At 40.7% G+C, this 20,555-nt stretch overlaps 1 long non-coding RNA gene across 1 annotated transcript; it reads right to left on the bottom strand.

Annotated features, from left to right (window-relative positions):
* Positions 1-4,769: 4,769 nt before the first annotated feature.
* LOC125964280 (uncharacterized) lies at positions 4,770-20,028 on the bottom strand. The gene is made up of 3 exons (XR_007477158.1): positions 19,713-20,028; positions 13,208-13,304; positions 4,770-4,886 (listed from the first exon to the last, which is right to left on the bottom strand). It is a non-coding gene; the product is annotated as an uncharacterized LOC125964280 (long non-coding RNA).
* Positions 20,029-20,555: the final 527 nt, after the last annotated feature.

Raw genomic sequence — 20,555 nt, 5'->3', positions numbered from 1 at the left:
AATAACATATATAGGAAGGGCTTAAAATAACATGGAAATGAATTTAACAATGATGTTGGCTTTTTTGGAATGCAGCATCTAATTTCTTTTGTAATATGTATTTGCAGTATTATCACAATGCTTTCAAAACTATATATATATATATATATATATATATATATATATATCAAGAAAAGAATGGAGGGAAATGGTAGAAGCTAGCTGGCAATATTTGTCTTTAGATAATAATAACAAGGATGATTTTTGCCATCTTTCTAATTTCCTGAAATTTGCAAGTTTCAGAAAAATGAGCATATCTTACTTTTATATCTGAAAGGCTTTCACAATGTCCTCTATAATGCATTTTCTGTTTCCTAAACTGTCTTTGGTAGATGGACCACTGACACATTTCGCCCCTACTTTGTCAATGCTTCCACACTTTTCTCATTGTATCTATACCCCTATGTTGAACTTGGTTTTCATATTGACCTCCTCTGTTACCTGACTGTGAGTTTATTAATAGCAGGGATTTTTTGACTCCTCTGCATTTCTCCAATTTTCTCCAGTACGCTGCTAGTACATAGTCCATAGTAAGTTCATAAGTTTTTGTTAAATGAATGCTATTTCTCATGACTACATTCGTAATTGGTGGCATGACCTCCATGAAAAGGCAGAATAGGAAAATGTGTATATTTATATGTGTGTATTTCAGCGGAGTCAGAGCTTGCAAACACTGTACTACATGTTTTCACATGTCTTCCTTCAATTTTGCACATTCACAAATTAGAAAATAAAACTAAAAACGCAGTTGAGTTTTTTTTCTCCCACATTGCCTTTTCTGAATAATGATGACTAGTGCTCAATATGCGTGCTTGTCTAACATGAAGTCTGTAAATTCTCTGAATACAGGCAAAATGTATGGAAATTATATCAAATCTAATTTAAGTGTGTTTTCTTAAAATTAGAATGTATAATATTTAGTTTCATGAGCAGAGCAAATAATACAATTAGTGTTTATTCTTTGACTGCTCTTTTCCTAAACAACTCAGTTAAAACATGCAGGCATCACAAGAACACAGTGCTTCCCAGTCACTGTTCCAAGTTTCATATGTTAAACAAAGACAGACCAACCTTAAACCTTTTGATAAATACGATGCTTGTGGTAACTGCAGCATTCACTTCGTATCCCATTTCTCCAAGTTCCTGTCAGCCAGATGTCACTTGCAATGCAAACACTAGAAAAATATGAAATAATAATTTCATACATCATCTACGTGTGCATGAGCCAGTCAAACATTCAATACAAATTCAAACGGCTACTACACACAGAGCAAATATCATCCAAATAATATTTAAAATGATTGAAAGTCTTTTGATTTGGAAGTGTATTCTCTTAAGCTAAGTGGTCCCCAAGACCATCTAGAAAATTCAATTGTTTCATTTTTAAAATGTTTTCTGCCCAAAATTATATCAAACCCTAATGTCTCAATAGAAACACATGGGATTGGATTGCTGACTGGGCGCCTGATGTCAAAGAAAAATTTAATTTCACAATGGCATTTCCTCATACTGTCTCACCAAAATACAAAATGGATAAAATTTTAATGGATAATTTTCAGAAGCAGAATGTTAACCATTGGGAAAATATGAAGGAAAAGTTAGCATTGTAGCATAAGAGAGGCAAAGTGAAGGAAGGAATTGACTAAGAATACAGATATACAATGCTATATAAAAAGCATTCTTAAAAGCTTTTTCTTATCAAAAACAGAACTTCAACTTTAAAAAGGCCCTTACTATCAAAATATAAGCTTTTTTGTGTCCATTTCTAAGTTTCTCTTCCCAAATCTTTTCTACTTTGTAAAATGATATAGGGAAAGGGAGTCATACCGTAAGCTACACATTAGGCATACATTTGTGCCATGTTGATGTCTATTTTTGATGTTGGCTACAAAAACGGAAACGGGTACCCCAGGCTTCAATTAAGAGATAAGAGAGAATGGTATTTGATTCAGTACTGTTTCTTTTCACCAAGGCCCTAAACATCATCTCTTTCTGCTTGCTGTTTAGTGGTGAATTTCCCTGTCTGTCCGCAGGGGAAAAGGTTCCATTCCCTTTGCTTTTTTTTTTTTTTTTTTTTTTTTTTGCGGTACGCGGGCTTCTCACTGTTGTGGCCTCTCCCGTTGCGGAGCACAGGCTCCAGACGTGCAGGCTCAGCGGCCGTGGCTCACGGGCCCAGCCACTCTGCGGCATGTGGGATCTTCCCGGACCGGGGCAAGAACCCATGTCTCCTGCATTGGCAGGCGGACTCTCAACCACTGTGCCACCAGGGAAGCCCCATTCCCTTTGTTTTAACAAGGGAACTCGATGCTCTACGAAAAGCATGGTTCAGAGCAGGTAGCGCTTCATACTGGCTACGTGACCTTCTGCATGTCCCTTACCTTCTTTGAGCCTCAGTGTTCTGATCTGTAAGGTAGAGATAGCAATTCCTACCTTACTGTTTTCTTGTGATGTTTAGGAATAAAACTTATAAAACATCTGACACAGTGCTTGAGGAAGAACTCCAATATTATTTTGTGATGAGTCTAATTTCTTTGAGTTTCTAATGCTTGCTTTCTTGAAGTCTGCCTTTTTTTTTTAATATCTTTTGGTTATCTTCTTCACATAAGCTGGCAGTATGGGCAGGTTTTAAAGTGCTGATGGAGGGAAGGGGCAGCCTCCACTGGACGGCTTTGCCAGGGTGACCCTGGTATCGGTGAGGTAAGCAATGTGACAGCCAAACCACCGTCAGTCCCTGAAAGTCCCTGTGTAATCTGAAGCCATGGACTCAAGCCACTGGGGACACCATGAGAAGGCAGATGCTGATCTCTTATAAGGAGGAATATTGCTTCTTGGTGACACTGAGGACCCCACCTCCCTACCACCAAGGCTCTCTACAGCGGACCTCAAGGTTTTAAAGCAGAATCAACTATAATGCCAATGTTCCCATTTAAAAACTTGAAACTTACTGGAAACATATTTAGCATTTTCCCCTCTCCCCCGCCTCCCTCTCCTTCTCTCTCTTTCATCTTCTCCACTACGTTATATTTTCCCGTGAGGGCAGGCCCTGGTTCTTAAATTATCCTCATATGCAACTTTTCTTCTCTCCAGCCCTAACATGGGGCTTTGGACTAGGTAGATGATTAATAAATATCTAGTATTTAAGATTGAAGTTAGCTCTTTCCCTTGAGGCAGCTTATTTGGCTGAATAAAAACTGACTCTATTTATTAGCCTGGATGAGGAGACTGTATGATACAGTTGCTGATAGTATAGGATTTTAAATCAAACACAAGTAGATGGTTATCCCAACTCCTCTGCCTTTACCTACCATCTTGGACAAATTTCTTAATGTTGCTGAGTCTTAGTTTCCTCAATTACAGGATGGGAATAATAATTCCTACTTCTTAGGATTCTTCCAAATAGGGTTGCCAATAAAATACAAGACCCCCTCTTAAATATGAATTTCAGCTAGAAAACTGCATCTTAAGTATAAGTATATCCCCAATATTGTATGGGACATACTTATACTGAAAAGTATTTGTTACTTATCTGAAATTCAAATGTAACTGGATGTTAACTAGATTTTAATTTGCTAACTATGGCAACCCTAATTATAAAGACTAAGTGAAACGATACATTTAAAAATGAAGCGACTAGCTTCTGCCCATTGGCCAGTGGGTGCTCATTAAGTGTTATCTCATTATCGTCTTCCCTCCTGGGGCTATTGTGCAATTAAATGCCTGGTACATAATACTAGCTCAATAAAACTGAGTGTGCTTTTCTTCTCAAGGCTCAGCCTACAAAGAATATGCTTTATGCCTTCAACAGAGTCTCGAGGTCTCGTCGGCCTGTAGCCTTTGTCTCCAGGTGACTTGCCTGCTCCTTCCTCCTTCCCAGGGCCTGTTAGCCTCATGGAGTCCAGATGGTGAGACGTGGCCCTGGTACAAGGACAAAACTGAAGGGACAAAGCTGTTGATACAGGTCCCCCTCAACTTAAGGCAACTTGATCTTTGAAAATCTGAGTTTACTGTGGAAGTAGACGTTAGAAATTCTTTAAATTGTGAGCCCTCTGAAGAGTTCCAAAACAAAACTGTAAAGAAGTATTTGATTTCCAGAAACGTAGAAGTAAGATAACCTGTTCAGCGAAAAATCTGCTCCCTAAAGTATGCCATAAAGGTGTCGCTAACAGCTCTATAAAACTCTGCCTTGCTTCCACAGGTACCCCCTCACCCTGCAAGACAGCCCTTCCGGACACTGTTATTCAACAGGACAGAAAAGCTTTCTTCTGTGACTATTGCCAAATGCCCTCCTGGGGCGGCTAGGCATGAACTCGGCTATCCGCAAAAGATATGGGCCAGGGTTTTAAGGACACTTTTTGTTTTCTTTACAAGTTCAGTGTGGTTCCTCTCTGAGAAGCCAGAGATAGTGCATAGGATATGATTCAATGGAAAGTCTTTGTATGAGAAAATGGCTCTTTCAACGTGGTCTATCTGAGGATCAGCACATTTGGAGTCTGTCTGACCCACGTTCCCAGACCTACAGCTGGTTCTGCTGGGCCAGGGGCAGCTGCCAGCATCCTGGGAGAAACTCCTTTCGGCCCCCAGTTTTTTCCCGTGTCTGGAAAATAGCTGGGGCCTAAAACCTTTGAATATTTCTAGTTTACACATCAGATCTTTCCACGGAATCGAGTCCTTGGCTGACAGCAGAAAGCAGGTACTGTCCACTTCCTCCGGCTCACATTCTCATGTAAACAGGCGGCCACCATCCTCAGCACCAGCTGCAGCTTCTGGGTGGTCCCGTAGGAAGTTCCAAGAGGATTGCAGTGCAGTCTCCTAGGCTGGTGGTCACACGGCTCGGCTCAAGCAAGCATCTGTGGGAGAGAGCAAAGGCATGTACGTTCTCCAAGTTCCAGTCTCGGGTGGAAATGTCAAAGTAAAATCTGACTTCCCAGAGAAGGTCTGTTCTTCAAAATTAAAAAAAACAAAGCTGAACTGGACAAAAACAGAGAGGCAAAGAGTGAGTGGATTTTTCTGGCAGGTAATTGTCAATATGAAAATTGGGGGGTTCTGCTTCCCCCTTCCTCTTGGGCATAGGGCAGCAGCGTCTTCATCAGTGCATGTTAATTGATCAGTATGAGTGCATACTAGTGTATGGAATCGTGCGACTTTCCACACCTTTCGTTAGGATGGTAAAATGGGGGATTGCTGGGGTGGAATCCCACGTCCACCACGTATTAGCTGTTTAACAAGTTACTTAACCTCTCTGTGTTGGTGTGAGACATACATACAAAGGTTTCAAACACTGCCTGGCTATAGTAAGCCCTAAAGAAGTAGTAGCTGTTATCAACATAATTAAAATTACTTTAATAACCATGCTGTATGTGTGTATAGTGTTATATAGTTGTAAATTACTTCCCCCTCTCTTTTGGTGGATCTGTAGTGAAGATGAGGTGGAGTGAGATGAGAAATCCCCATCTTTTTGTAATGAGAGAAGGGAGAAGTAGGAGTAATCAGATGGTTCAATGAGGTTGTGCCCGGTAGAAAGGGTGGTATACTTAAGAGGTAGAAGAGGAGAGTTCCACAAAGGAGCCATTGAGATGCTTGCTGGGTTGGAACTGAGAATCCTCAGCAACCCAGGGTGTGGACAGGGAGAGAATAGAAATGGATGGAAATTAACAGAAGTGTTTATAAGGAACTTACAAAGAAAAATCAGGAGTCTAAATATGATTTGGGAGACAACTAATGTTATAAGTAACTCTTTAGCATTTTGAGAAAAACTTTATTCGCCTGGCCCTACACCTTACTGCAAGTCAATTACACATGAAAATGTGGATACCCTTGTTCAAAAAACAGGAAATAAATACCACTTAAATATATGAAATTATAAAACTTTTTTTCTTTCTTTTGTGGTCTCTCCCTCCAATTGTCATGATGTTTTTTATTTTCTATTTAATGTCATTCTAAGTAAATAAAAATTAAGATTCTAAATTATTAGCGTGAATTTTACTGTACATCTTTATATTGTGCAACACCAGTTTTAAATGTAAATACAAAAGCATTTAAATTGTACACAGAATTACTGAAATTGCACAATTTTTATTGTGTAGTTTGTACACACCTATGTATTTCGCTACCAAAAGAGTGGAAGTGGTGCACAAAACTAACTCATCTGTTTTTAGCACACTTCTTTATACATACGCATTCACCAACATGCTGCTTTCAGTTTACTGATGAATAGGGAAGTACTGGAAAAAAAAAGGAACTATGGATTGCCCTATCACTTCCTTTCCTTCTGTGTCATCACTTTCAGCTTAAGTGATTGGCTAACACATGGACATAACACAGGTAAGAAAGGATATCATATGATTCCTTGAGTGTTTGCATTTCTTAGAACTCCATGCCTTCTTTCTGTGTTCTATGTTTGAAGCAAATTCTGAAGGAATGAAAATCCTGGCCTCTAGGGCATATCAGCGTCCCCTCTCCTTTGCTTACAGTCATGGATGCAACACATTGGCCTTGTACTTGCTTTGAGTCTCCCCTAACACCCCCCACCCCCATATTGTAGGTCCACCAGAATTGTATGCTCACAGGGCATTATGAATTCCACGTGTGAATGGGGTGGCGAGGACAGACAGACGTGCATGTTGCACATATAGTCCCTGTTCATGTACCTGTTCCATTCTCCCTTAGGGCTTCACTTACAGAACATATTCAAAGATTAAATTACTAAGAGTTTCAAGGTAGTGACAGCAGAGAATTAAACCAAGTGAGAGGTCCCATGAGATTGCACAGGTCACACATGCGTGAAGCCAGCCACGTCTTTAAGTAAAGTTCTACTGCGTCTCAGTTTCAATTATTGTACTGTCTTTGGAACACCCACAGTGCTACTGTCCAAACAAGTCATATATGGTAGTTTCTATCTTTTAAACCTGTAGTGGTCTCTTTTAGACTCATCATAAGCTCTTGGAAAGAAAGAACTGTGTTTTATAAGACTTTGCAACTTCAGCAGAGTGCTGTGTATAGAGCAGGTGCTTGCTGTGGGTATTGATGGTGGTAAGCACCCCACACAATGTGACTCACTGGATCCTTGAAACTGCGAGTTAGTAATACTTGTTGTTCTATTCCTACTTGCTAAATCTTTTATGACGAACTAACGAAAAAGTTTGGTGCCCTGGCTGTTACTTCTGATGTCCCCTTTTAACCTGTAGCAACTTGAAGAGTCGCCAGAAGTTTACCTTTCTGGTATGGGTAAACATTCTGGTTCTCTCCTAGTCTGTGGATACTAGCAGAAGAAATGGAAGAACTAGAAGCGTGCAGGTCCCCATACTATCTCAGTCCGAAAATTGTAGAGTGTTTCTACCACCTCCAAGTCTAATCCCTGTGAAGACGTAGGATCTTGGACAATGAAATCTTTGTGTGTATAAGATACAAATCCTACACATAAAAATACTTAACTCTCACTAGAAAAATAGAGAAATGATGCAATGACTTTAGAATCCACAGACAAGAGCCAGCTCACAATGGTGGAAAAATAACAGACATTCCAAATTGAGGCAAAAATGTTTGACATATTACTCACCTTTAATCCCCTAAACCTGGGGACTGTAGCAAGCCCTTAACTAACCAGGTAAGATGGTGCTGGAAAAATATTCTGGGGGTATAGGTTAACTATATCTCTAGTATTTTCCCAGAGTGACCCCAAAAGGGGAGAGTCCAAAGGGTTTGCAGTTTGCATTCAAGGACCTAGAATCTATCTAGTAATAAAGGTAAAAGCCGGAGAAGCCAAAATGTCTACCTAGACCAAGAGGGATGAGCACAGAGCCAGACAAAGGAAACCGAACCGAGAAGATTTTGATCAAGATATGTTCTAGACCAGCGGTCCCCAGCCTTTCTGGCACCAGGAACCGGTTTTATGGGAGACAAATTTTCCACGGACGGCATTGGGGCATGGTTCAGACGGTAATGCGAGCGATGGGAAGCGGCAGCTGAAGCTTTGCTCACTCATCCGCTGCTCCCCTCTTGCTGTGCGGCCCGGTTCCTGACAGGCCGTGGACCGGCACCGGTCCGTGGTCTGGGGGTTGGGGACCCCTGTTCTAGACTGCAGCAGACAGTAAAAGAAATGACATAGAGGAGATGGTCTAGAACAGCTGTTTACATTCAGGGAATTTAAAGGCACTGATGCTGGTCACCTAGGGTGGATACACGGCCACGGATATGTCAATATGATCACTGTCTTTTTGCTGAGATAGCACACCTCATGGGATAAGCAGGGTTTATAGAACGGGGGAAAACAAATCAGGAAATGCTATCCCTGTACTTGCTCGCCGTGAGTATCCGAGGAGGAAATCCAGGGCGACTACGCAAAATAATGAGAGTAAATTTGGAAAAAGAAAAAAAGGACTGAGGGAAGAAAGGAACGAAGGGAGGAGGAGAAAGAAAGAAAATGATTACAGTTGACTGGCCCTTTATATCCATGGGTTCCTCGTCTGCAGATTCAACCAACTGTGGACTGAAAATATATGGGAGAAAAATTCCAGGAAGTTTCCAAAAGCAAACTTGAATTTGCTGGGCTGGCAGCTACTTATTACACATGGCATTTACATGGTATTAGGTGTTATAAGTAAACTAGAGATGATTTAAAGTATACAGGAGGATGTGTGTGGGTTATATGGAAATACTCAGCCGTTTTATATAAGGGACTCGAACAACTGCAGGTTTGGTATCTGCGGGGGTACTGGAACCAGTCCCCTGTGGGTACCAAAGGATGACTATACATTTGTGAAAATCCCTGGCCTTGCACGAGGCCTGACACATAGTAGTAATGTTATTTCAAGTCAGTGAAAGATTAGAGAAATTAGAAAGGAAGAAAATAAACTGTGATTTAGTTTAGACTAGTGCAACTTTTCTCTTCAACCCCTGGCTGCTAAAAATGTCACAGTTTACCCCATGATGAGAAACTCAAAAGACAAACACATAATTGAAATCGGTTGATACATTTCCTAAGGGTGCTCATCTTGGGACTGGGAAGAAGGGAAAGAAGGAAAGATGGAGAATGAAGGAGAAGAGAATGCATGGCTCACTAACCTATTTCCAATCAAAAACAGCTTGAGTTGCTCGGAGGGCAGTTTCTGAGGTGTGGTTGCCAAACAAAACAAGAAGTGGACTTGCTATGATCCACAGAGACTCAGCCACGCTGAAAGGCCACCTCACAAAGGTACGAAAGATCTTCTCAGGAAAGCATCTCCGAGGTTTCTGTGTTCATCCAAAATCCCCGAAAATCCAGGAAGTAGGAGGTAGTCAGAATTGATTTAATCCTTTTTACTATAAATCTCATTTATGCAAATGATTAACAGAGGCAGAGACATAAATGGTAAAGTCTCGATCAGGGAAAATGCTGTCAGCGTATCATCTAGATAGATTAGAAAATGAGCGCTCAGGTTTCTGTGAAGGAAGACTAATGACATTAAGTCAAGATGAAATACAAAGGAGCGTCGCACAGGCTCCAAAATCATAAACCATGAGCTTACTCTGACAGAAGACCCTCAGCAACTTTCTGAACTGGAAAATTATCAGGAGTTTGGGCTCAGAGTATGTTCTTAGCCCTCATTTAGCTTCCCTGGCTCATTTGGGTTTGTTCTGAAGTTCTGGGAGTTGCTTCGCCAAGGTTCTGACATTTGTGTTAAAGTAAGATCCTTCTGCCTACAACTTTTGGTGCAATCAATTGCACACTCAGAAACAAGAAAAGGAGGGTTTGGCTCACTACAACAATAAATAAACATTTAAGATACTTCCATACTATGCAACCATCTGATTTTCGAAGTGTCACAATCCTGCTGCCTTTCAGAAAGAAGGCAGAGCTGTTACCCTGAAATCAGTGGTGGCTGAGACCAACATCCTTTGTTTAGGTTAAGATCAAATAGTGAAGCAAGTATATAAATTCCTGCCAAATAAAGCTAAGGCAGGCCTTCTGCTCTGTTTGGTAGTGGGAACAAGCCTGTGCATCTGCTTTACATGTGGTATATCACTTGATTACTTCAAGTGTGTCTCCCCTGAAACACATACACACACACACACACATAAATGCACTCTCACCTCCACTTCTTAGAATAAGCCAGTAGAATAATTCCAAGCCTAAATAGTTTGCTACAATTTCTCTGTGATTTGATAGAATAAATCTTCTGTGTTCTAAGGCAGTCTCTTTAAGTTGACCCATCCTTTTTCAGTGACACACAACGATTAACTGGAAATTGCTCCCATCATCTTAAAAACTGAGAGTCCTTGCAAACTAACTGCAAGTCTTTCTTCGACAGGGAACGTTGGCATCTCTGACATTTGCTGTCCTGTGGCTAGGCCAGGAATGGTCTCCAAGCGTCATAACACACCACTGATTTTTATGAAAAATAGTCCTATTAATCTAAAATTCAAGGTAAAATCTTTATCCAACTTCAGAGTTGGAATGGTTATGTGAAAAGTATTTCCCCATCCTCTACACAAAAACCCCCTTAATATGGCTACACCATTAGAAGATAAAAATATCCTGCTCTTCACCTCAAATTTTCAAAATATGCAATAGATAGATGGGTAGTTAGGTGAGTAGATAGATACTTACTGTTCTATTCTAATGTTTCTGACTTAAAATTTTAAGGTCATTGTCTCCCTTCTGACACCTTTTACTACATCAACATCCCATTATATCATTATAGACTCATGAAGCAATGTACTTTTACATTTTGCAGGATAATGACTCTTTTGTATTTCAGTTTTTATCATAATATAAATCTGGAATTGTAATTTGCATATCTTTTGTTTAGAAAAAGAGACCCCTATTTAAGACTTTGTCATTTTAATACATAGGCTTTAAAGTGGCTTTTTTCTTTTTTTTAAGAAATGCACCAAAATATTCCAATTTATTCTTCAACTGAATAACTGAATCTGATTCAGCCTCTGCTGCTGCATCAATAAATTAGCAAATGTCCTGAACAATACATTTCCAACAATGATGGCTCAACTACTTAGTCCTCTGTGCCGGTAGGTTTTCTGCCAGTTACAAATCCAATCATAAATTTGTAACGGCAATTTGGACTGGACATCAAGCTAATTACACACACACATACACACACACACATGCATCTATATGTATGTGTGTATATATATATGTTTGCTAATTTATTTCATTTGAAGATATGAAGAGTACATAGGCATGTATACATATAACTGTATATGTGTGTATATATATATATATATATATGTATTTGTTTGTTTATTTCATATAAAGAGTATGCTATCTGCTCATCAGCTCTTTTACTTTCTGTCTTTTGCTTTGTTTCTTCCCTGTGGTAGGACCATCCCATTGAAGTGGTCTGGGAAATTTGTCACTGTGACAGAACTTGGGTAGATATGAAAGAGCCTTTAAGAGACAGGGCGTGGGCAGCATCTGGTCCACCTCTGCACAGCGGGAAGGTAGCAGGTAGAGTGCTGAGGTATCTAGCATCCCCAGTGCCTACTGCAGTGCCTAGCACATAGTGAGTGCTTACCAAATATTTGTGGAATAAATGAATGAGTGAAAAGGGCTAGAGGACTTGTTCTTTTCCAACTCTTATCAAATTACTGAATTGCCTCAGTAGCTGCCACTCTCAGGGACTGACAGATACCTGTCCCTTTGTCCTGCCCAGCCCATGGCACTGCTCAATTGGCTTTACTCTGCTCTTACCCATTCATTCCATTCTAGAAGGGTTTGGTGGGGTCAAGGGATAAGACCATTGTGGAAAAGCTACCTTTTTGCAACAAAAGAAGCCTGCCATCTTAAAAGAAAGTTTAACCTAGTACTTTCAAATATCCTGATGACACACCCGAACCAATTGCTTAGGTTAAATGAGCAGCAACTGAGGGCTAAAATAGGAGTCAATGAGGTGTGGACCTCCCAATCGGGACTGGGAAGCCACAGCAAAATGGAGTTGAAATCCTGATTTTTCCATTCACTAACTGTCTTCATTTCAGCAAGTGATTTCATTTCTCTAAGCCTCAACTTCCTCATTTGTAAAGTGGGAATAATAGTACCTGCCTTACAGGACTGCTGTAAAGATTAAATGTGACAGTATACATGAAACGGTTTACGTGGCCCCTATTACGTCTGTAACATGTGTTTACCTCCACTCCTGCCAGCCCCTCTTTCCCTCTTCCCTCCCCGTCACACAATTATTTCAAATTATTTCTCTTTCTTCCTGGAGAGAATGGAACACTCAAATGTGTCTTCAAACATGGCCAGAATGAGGTAGCTGAGCCAGAGGGAAGTGGATCAAAACCGCCAGAGCAGAAAACAAATCTCATGCGCTGAGGGCTTTGTCTCCTTTGAGCCCTTCGGCTCTCCCAGACCTTCCCCTTGGACTAGGACACGTACCCTGGGCACTCCAAGAAATCCACATTTGGCCAACCTGGCTGACAGTGACTCTGTGGGGAGCTCTGCCACCCCCGTAAACATAGGTGATGAAACCCCTAAAAGCTCTTAGGCTTATTGCTCTGTAAATTCACAGTGAATAGTAACCTTAATAAATGTCATAAATCTCACCTCAGAGCCAACAGGAAATTCAAAGTTTTGCATGAGTGGAAGGCAAAATGCTGCTGAAACAAAAGGGAGGTGTGTGGACACGGAGAACACTGTGCTCAGCTCTCCTTTCCCCTGGCAGGGCCAGAGCGCCCCGGGCCTGGGGAAGGCCCTTCATTGTATTTTGTCAGGCAGTTCTCTGGCCTCTGTTTCCCTCCCCTCCTTCACCTGCCTTAACTCTTTCTTGTCCCAGTGGCCCAAGAAGTTATATCCTGTGGACTGAAACAAATGATGGAAATAATGGACGGGGCCAAATTATGGGCAAGTTGCCTTTTTATGTCAATGTTTTAGTCAGAAACAATTTTAGAAACTTAATTAAACCCTAAAACTGAAACTCAGTGCTATATAAAAAAAAAGAATATCAAAGAAGAGAAACCACTGGATATTTTGATCCACACTCTCATTCACAAAAGGGTGTTAGTTTTAATAAACGGTCACAATTTGGGGCTGTTATGAACCATAAGGCACGCTCCTGGCCGTGTTTCCAATTTCCTCTCTTGCATTTACTGCTGTTATATTAAGGTCTGTGGTGAGGCAAATGTTTATTAAAAAAAGGTGAGGAGAGCAATATTCCAGATTAGATTATTTTACCTGTTCTAACTGTGCACCAGCCAATCAGAGATCTTCACTGTGGCTCTAAGCGTGGCAGCGCTCTCGCCTCTGAGGTTGACATAGGGGGAGTTTCAGCCTGTGGTTACAAAATGAATGCAGATTAGGCCATTTTAATTACTGACTTTAACTGAATATGGAATACATCTTCCAGCCGCTGAGAGGAGCAAATAAATGCATCTGGAGCCTCCTCCATCATGGAGATAATTACACTGGGATTGAAAAACATCTTGGGAGTGATGCGCAACGTGGTAGAACAGTCTTCTGAGAAGGCGTCTTTCCTTTCAGGAGGAGTTAAGGTGGAGGGGTCTTTGAGTGACTTCATACAGAGATGAAAATTTTTCTCTTTGAAGACCCAATTCATACAGAACTCTTCTGGAGCCAAATGGGGGAAAAACACTCAGCATGTTGGAAATTACCTAGAACACAGCCCTCAAATAGGAAAATCCCATTAAAACACACGTTTCTTTGATCCTCCTGGGGGTTTCTTCGATTCTCCTGGGGGTTTCTTCAAGACAACAGGCTTTCTTAGAGTGAATCCTTGGGGACTTCCAAATCCTTTAATGTTTCTGAAATTTCTCTAATTGTGGGAGTTGCTGAAAAGTGCTTTTATATATTGAATGAATGCCTTCTATTCCCCAATGTTAACAGTTTCTTTATATCCATTCCTTCCCTTTTTTCATGTTGGTAGATACACGATACTTCTATTCCAAGCCAATAAGTACATGGGATTTTGTTGAATAGTGTTATTAAGGTTTAGGATGAAGCTACTTGACCCATGGCATAGCCAATTCTGCATCATAAGGAGCTGTGTTTTATCACCATTCTATAGAATTTACTTTAGAAATATGGGTTTTGTTTCTGTTTTTGTTTTTGTTTTTTGCGGTATGCGGGCCTCTCACTGTTGTGGCCTCTCCTGTTGTGGAGCAACAGGCTCTGAACACGCAGGCTCAGCAGCCGTGGCTCACGGGCCCAGCCTCTCCACGGCATGTGGGATCCTCCTGGACTGGGGCATGAACCCGTGTCCCCTGCATCGGCAGGCGGACTCTCAACCACTGCGCCACCAGGGAAGCCCAGAAATATGGGTTTTAAAATCCTTAACACAAGTATGCCTCTTATATTGCCCCACATTCAAATACATAGGGCTTTGCTCTTGCAAGCAGTCTCTAGTCCAGTGCTGCCCAATAGAAATATAATGTACATCATAAATGCAAGCCACATAAGTAATTTAAAAATTTATGGTAACCACATTAAAAAAACATAAAAGAAACAGGTGAAATTAATTTAGCATGTTATTTAGCCCAACATATCCACAATATTATTATTTTCACATATAAGCGGTATGAAACATTTATTAACAAGATATTTTACATTCCTTTTCACACTAAGTCTTCAAAATCCATTTTCTTGAAGATGTTTTGTATTTTACATTTACAGCACATCTCAGTTCAGACCAGGCATGTTTCAAATGCTCAAGAGTCACTGAGGCTACTATATTAGTCCGTTCAACTAGACTCAAAAATCTCTAATTTCTTTAAGGAATTTATATGATTCCATCCTTCCATCTATTCCTTTTGGTGTATATCACTACCGTTTTCTTACCACTGCATCTGCTTGAAAACTTCACGTGTCCTGTAAGTTCTGAGTAAACCCAGGTACCTATCATGTAACAACAGACCCTGGTAGTTTCCAGGGAGATTAACTTGATACTTCCCAACGTTTATTCTGAGAACTTAAAGTCCTCATCTTTTAAGATGCCTGTTTTCTTCATGTGTGTTCACACGAGTGCCAGTCCACACATGCCAATCACCACAGAGAAGAGGGACTCTTGAGTATGGAGTCAGAAAGAAAGCTATCCACATTCTCCAGGTGGGGTTTTTACTGAGGCGGGACACCAGATCCCATCCCCACCCACCTTATCTGCTCCTTCAGGGAAACCTCAAACCCCATGGCTCACCCTGCATTGAATCCCTTTTGGGGTTTGTCTTGTCCTTCTGCTATATGTTCAATCTGACAGGCTGTCACCACGAGTAAGTAATTTAACACTGTCTTCACCTTGAGATAATCAAGAACTCAGGGAGCAGCTTTTAAGTACAAACTTATCTTTCCAAAAGCATATGTTTCTTCCTTTCTCTCACCCCCAATCACAAAGAAGACATAAAAAGTACCTTCGTAATTGTTTCCCTAAAAAAGACTTTTTTATAGTCCACTAACATGATCTTTAAAACTCCCCTCAGTGTAAATGAATATGTCCTACCACTTCTTTTTGCGGTACGCGGGCCCCTCACTGCTGTGGCCTCTCCCGTTGCGGAGCACAGGTTCTGTACACGCAGGCTCAGCGGCCATGGCTCACGGTCCCAGCCACTCCGCGGCATGTGGGATCTTCCCAAACCGGGGCACGAACCCTCGTCCCCTGCATCGGCAGGCGGACTCTCAACCACTGCGCTACCAGGGAAGCCCCATGTCCTACCACTTTTATAGAGATAAAGAGCCTGAACGTTTCAGAAGACAAATGATGAAGTAGAAGACCTGTCAGCCAGGGAGCAAGAGGACTTTTGGGCATCTTATTTCCAAATTGCTACCCTCGTTAAAAAAATTTTAAAACTTAAAAAAAAAAATCCTAGATTCAAAACTATTCTGTCATGCCACCGACATGTTATGCTCTCAGTCTCGCTGCTTCAGAAGCCCATTCATCTAAATAGGACCTTTTGATATCACACATCTTGAAGTACTTGATCTGGTCAGCAAAGACCTCAGAATATTAGCTGTTTGTGAAAGTAAGCTCATGTGAAGAAAAGAACCAAAAATAACTAAAGCAGAGGTTGAAAATTTAGGTTTAGTGGAAAAAGTATTCAAAGGTTTTTTTTGTTTGTTTGTTTGTTTTCCATAGAATTTTATAACAGAAGGAGCCAAAGGGATATAGATAAGGGCTATATATATATATATATATATATATATATATATATATATATATATATATATAAAATTTTATCCAACATTTTATTTTCCTTTCAGTTGTTATATAATAATTGATCATTTTTGCTTAATTAAATAATTAGGCTATTTTTGGTTATAGAGAAAACATCAAATATGAGGCTTAATTTTTAATGCATTTTTCCTGGGTCTCAGTCGCTCGTTTCTGGGTACAGGCCATTATAACCAATACAGCTATTGTACAAGATGCCCACACTCACCTGGTTGCAACCACTTAAATTTTCAGGCACTGTGTCAATTAGAAAAGAAAAAGGAAAGCAAAAAGAGGAAAAGAAAGGCCTAGCACTACAAATGTAAACCCGTAAAGCAGCAGCAGATGCCACAAAAAGCAGTCTCCAACCTCCTCTCCTGCCAAGACTGCCGCTGCGTTCTGAGCTGGGTAAACATTGCCAGGTCCGGATAGTGTTTCTTTGTTCAGGACCAGACTCCAGGGGCTCTCCAGGTGAGTAGAAAACTCTTGATGCTGAGACTGCTTGGGCAGCATAGACCCTGTATGTTCCCATCCTGCCTGCTCAACCATAATGCAAATGTCCTGAGGCACTTTGAAGACAGTGAACTAAAAAAGATTTAAGCTTGTCTGAAAGTATATTTTTCAGGTTTTAAAAATAATCTTCTAAACATCAACTAAAGGAATCTTACATGTGAGAAAATCAAGGTTTAGGGAAGCTAAGTGACTTGTGTAAGAGCATACGTTTAGCTAGTTACAGAATTAGGGCTAGAAATTGTAGGGAAATGGGAGTTTGAAAAGAAATTGAAGTATACCGTGTGAGAACCAGCTTGTGGCTCCTGTTTTCTTCCATGATTTAGATCATCCGGTGCCTTCATTTACGTAATGAAAGCCAACTGCTTATTGCTGACTATTAAATGGCTGTGTGGCTGAGAGTGGTTAGATTTTTCTGTCTTTCAATATATGGGAGAAATCTGGATCACAAATATAGGTGCGAACCCTGCTTTTTCTTATCATGCTGAACAGAGAACGTACCTCCTCTAGCGCCATACTCTAGTTCCCAGCGCAGTGTCTGGTCCATTACAGAGTCTCAGTAAACAGGTTTCGAATGAAAGAATGGATAAATAAATGAATGAATAATCGAATGAGCTCTTGGAAGAAAGCTCTTTACAGCAGAGATGTGCCTTGTTTTACATATTTATTACATTCCTGTAAATGTATGTGTGGGCCTGATTTTGGTAACTCACGTGATAGACTCTTTTTGAGATGCGTCCTTTTTGCATCTAGATTATCAGTAGCCATCCTGTTAAGTCATTAATGATTTGAAACCAAACACGTACAACCAGAGGTGGAGCTCTATTTAGAGGAACTTTCCAAAAGTAAACTATTCTTTGTGTGTTTGGAAAGACTGATATCCCCTTACATATATATCTGTTTTGTAAGATTGGATAGGTGCATGTAGCTCTGTTGTTGTTGCTTTAATAGCTGGAGTCATCTGTTCAAAGGAAAAGGAGAACAACCGACAACAAAGAACAAAAAGCGACACCTCTGCATGCTCCGAGGCCCTCCAGGGGTTGCGACTGCGACAAGTGATTAAGAGCAGAACGGGGCTACGCCTCAAGAGCTCTTGCTCTCCACTGCTCCCCTTGAACCCTGGGAGACTCGGTTTGCCATCAATTCTGCACAAAGTGAGGCTGTATTTTTCAGCTGAGAGGCAGTTGTGGGGACAGAGACAAACATCTTGGTATGTCAACCTTGAAGTACCACCTGGAGGGCCAGGGCCTTTCACAATTTAATAGTGGACAGAATGTTATGGTGATGATCTGGGTCAGGTGGTGACTGAAGCAGTCACGGATCCTGAAACAACAGATGTCACAGTGACAGTTGTAATATCTAAGACTTATTTTTCTCCTTCAACAGCACAACCAAATAATGGGGAACAGATCTGATGCTACAGAGGAAGCACCGCCTTGCCTTTATTAGTTTGCTCACTTTGGCTGTACGATATTAACTCCTTACACCATGTGTGCTAAATCTCAAGTAGTCAAATGTGTCCTTAAGACACAAAATAGAGCACATGATGCTAAAGGTAGGCGTTTAAAACCTAATTTTTTATAAAGAATTTTATCTTGGAATTCCTGTCACCAAATTCTCCTTGGGTCCCACTGAGAAAAATGATCTGGCATTTAAAGCCTCCTGGCAAATTGGCATACAATTACTGACAAAGTAGGTCTCTATTGACTGTGAAGTTCAGAATATCATGATTATAAATATACCATAGAATTTCTAAATGGCTCAATATACTGGATAGTCTATATCTATGAGACTATAGATTTCATTGATTTATAAAGTATATGGAGTAGTTTTATAATATTAAACAATGAACAGATAAAACTGTGTTGGTATAATACCTGGTGTAGTAAATACTCAATAAATATTAGACAAATAAATAGTGATCTAGAACTGTTTCTGGAGCTGTAGGTAACTGTATCACGGCTCTTAAGTATTTACGACTTGCCCCCCTCTTTTTCTGCCTTTCTCTATATACACTTGGCTAATTAATACTGTTCTAAATCATACGATACACTTTTTAAAAATTTGTTTATGTTTTAAAATATATGGGGTGCAATAAAAGTCAATTAAATACCACAAGTTAAAAGAACTCTCAAGGAGGAACAAAAGAAAACAACATCCTTTAAACTAGACTTCCAAATGCCTTTCCCATCAGAAAAATGGCTCTGTGTTTTTCAACTGATGTGGAACAGAGTCACCACCCACTGCTGAGTATATCTGTGGTTCCCAGCGTGAGGCTTTTTGACATCTCCTTGGGGCTGATCCACAAGCTCTTCTGGAGTTTGCTGTCACTTTGTCACCTCATTCTCAAATTGCGTGAGGAGGTATACCACAGCGTCTCTCTTCCTGTCACAACCTTGTCTGGAGTAGTAGAGCTCTTTCTGCAACTACTTTCCCTACTGGCCCCAGACAGATTGGCCTAAGGATTTGGAATTATGACTGAGGGTTCCTGTCATCTTAGTTTCCCTGTGGTGGCAGTGAGGAGAAAATTGACAGAGACATGGTTTTATGTCCAGGAGCATCATCCTCATTCATTGAGGACTCCTCTTTGCTGTATCCTGGAGACATAGAAAAGTAGAAAACACCCAATTCCTTCAGAAACTTAGAGATATACTTAGGAAGATAACTGGCAACATAAGATAGTTCAAGAAAACATCCCAAATGGACGATGTGGGCAATAATTGTTGGAGGAAGCCATGTGTGCACTAGGATGGAGTAGTTGAACATATCTGGAAGATATCAGGGAAAAATAAGGAAATCAAGACCAGGATTCTGAACAAACTAAAACGTGAAAGACCAAAAAGGGTTAATTCCATTTCAAACCAAAGTCAAAACCCTGAAAGCAAGAGAAAAGATTTTTATATTCATATCTGGCCTATTCTAAACCAAGAAGTGTGAGGAACTTCACAAGAACAAGTTTGATCGCTTATGATTGACAGAGTAGAAACTTTAAAATAATATTGAAAAAAATACCTGAACTTCTGGGAGTCTCTGACAGCAGCCCCTCCTGCCTATCTGTGGGTGGCCCCGATCTAATCATATGAGCGATTAGAACTGGATGTGGCAGGTCACAGCCTAGGTGAGTCCTAGAAATATAACCAAACATGCAGCGTTAAGAAGACAGAAGGAGAAGGAAAAAAAAAAATCCTCAGTGGGCTGAAACCCAATTTTAAGCCTCTAGAGCATAGAAAAGCCCCACTATTCATTAAGGGAGGTCCCACCAGCTATTTTCTCAGGCAGCTTGTATTCACATTAATGAATGAAAGAGAGAATTTTAACGTGCACCTCTGAGAGAAATAAGACCCCCCAAAAGTTCATTCCCCAGATCCCTCCGGGTTTTTTTTTTCTTTTTCCCTTTTCTAGTGCATAATAATGAGGTTTCATGGCTCTGTCAAGGTGGGGCAGGATACAGGTGGAGCAGGCTAGGCAGGCTCTGCCCTCACAGAGGCTCAGTGCCAGAGAGCGTTCCTCTAACTGTAATCTGACACTTCCTCCAGTGCCTCTCACTCAGACCCAGTCTCAGGCTGCATCCAGAGGGGCAGAGGGAGCTGAAACACAGAGGTCCCTCCATGGGCCAGAGGCAGCCCAGGCTACTCACGAGAACATCCTTATCACTCCTTTGGAATAAATCTCCAAACACGTCCAACCTTGACTCTGGTCTCCCAGTATTTGATCCTGGATTCTTAACCTCCTTTCTTCCCCCCAAATCAAAGAATAAACTTCTGCCAGACACTATAAGAAAGGCTTAATACAAAGAGCCAGAGGTCAAGATGTCGATCTTATTTCCCTGAAATATCCCTGAACTTGTAGAAATTC

Source organism: Orcinus orca, chromosome 1, assembly GCF_937001465.1.
Source record: "Orcinus orca chromosome 1, mOrcOrc1.1, whole genome shotgun sequence".
In the NCBI taxonomy this organism is placed as follows: domain Eukaryota; kingdom Metazoa; phylum Chordata; class Mammalia; order Artiodactyla; family Delphinidae; genus Orcinus; species Orcinus orca.
This window is presented reverse-complemented; position numbering and strand designations above follow the sequence as displayed.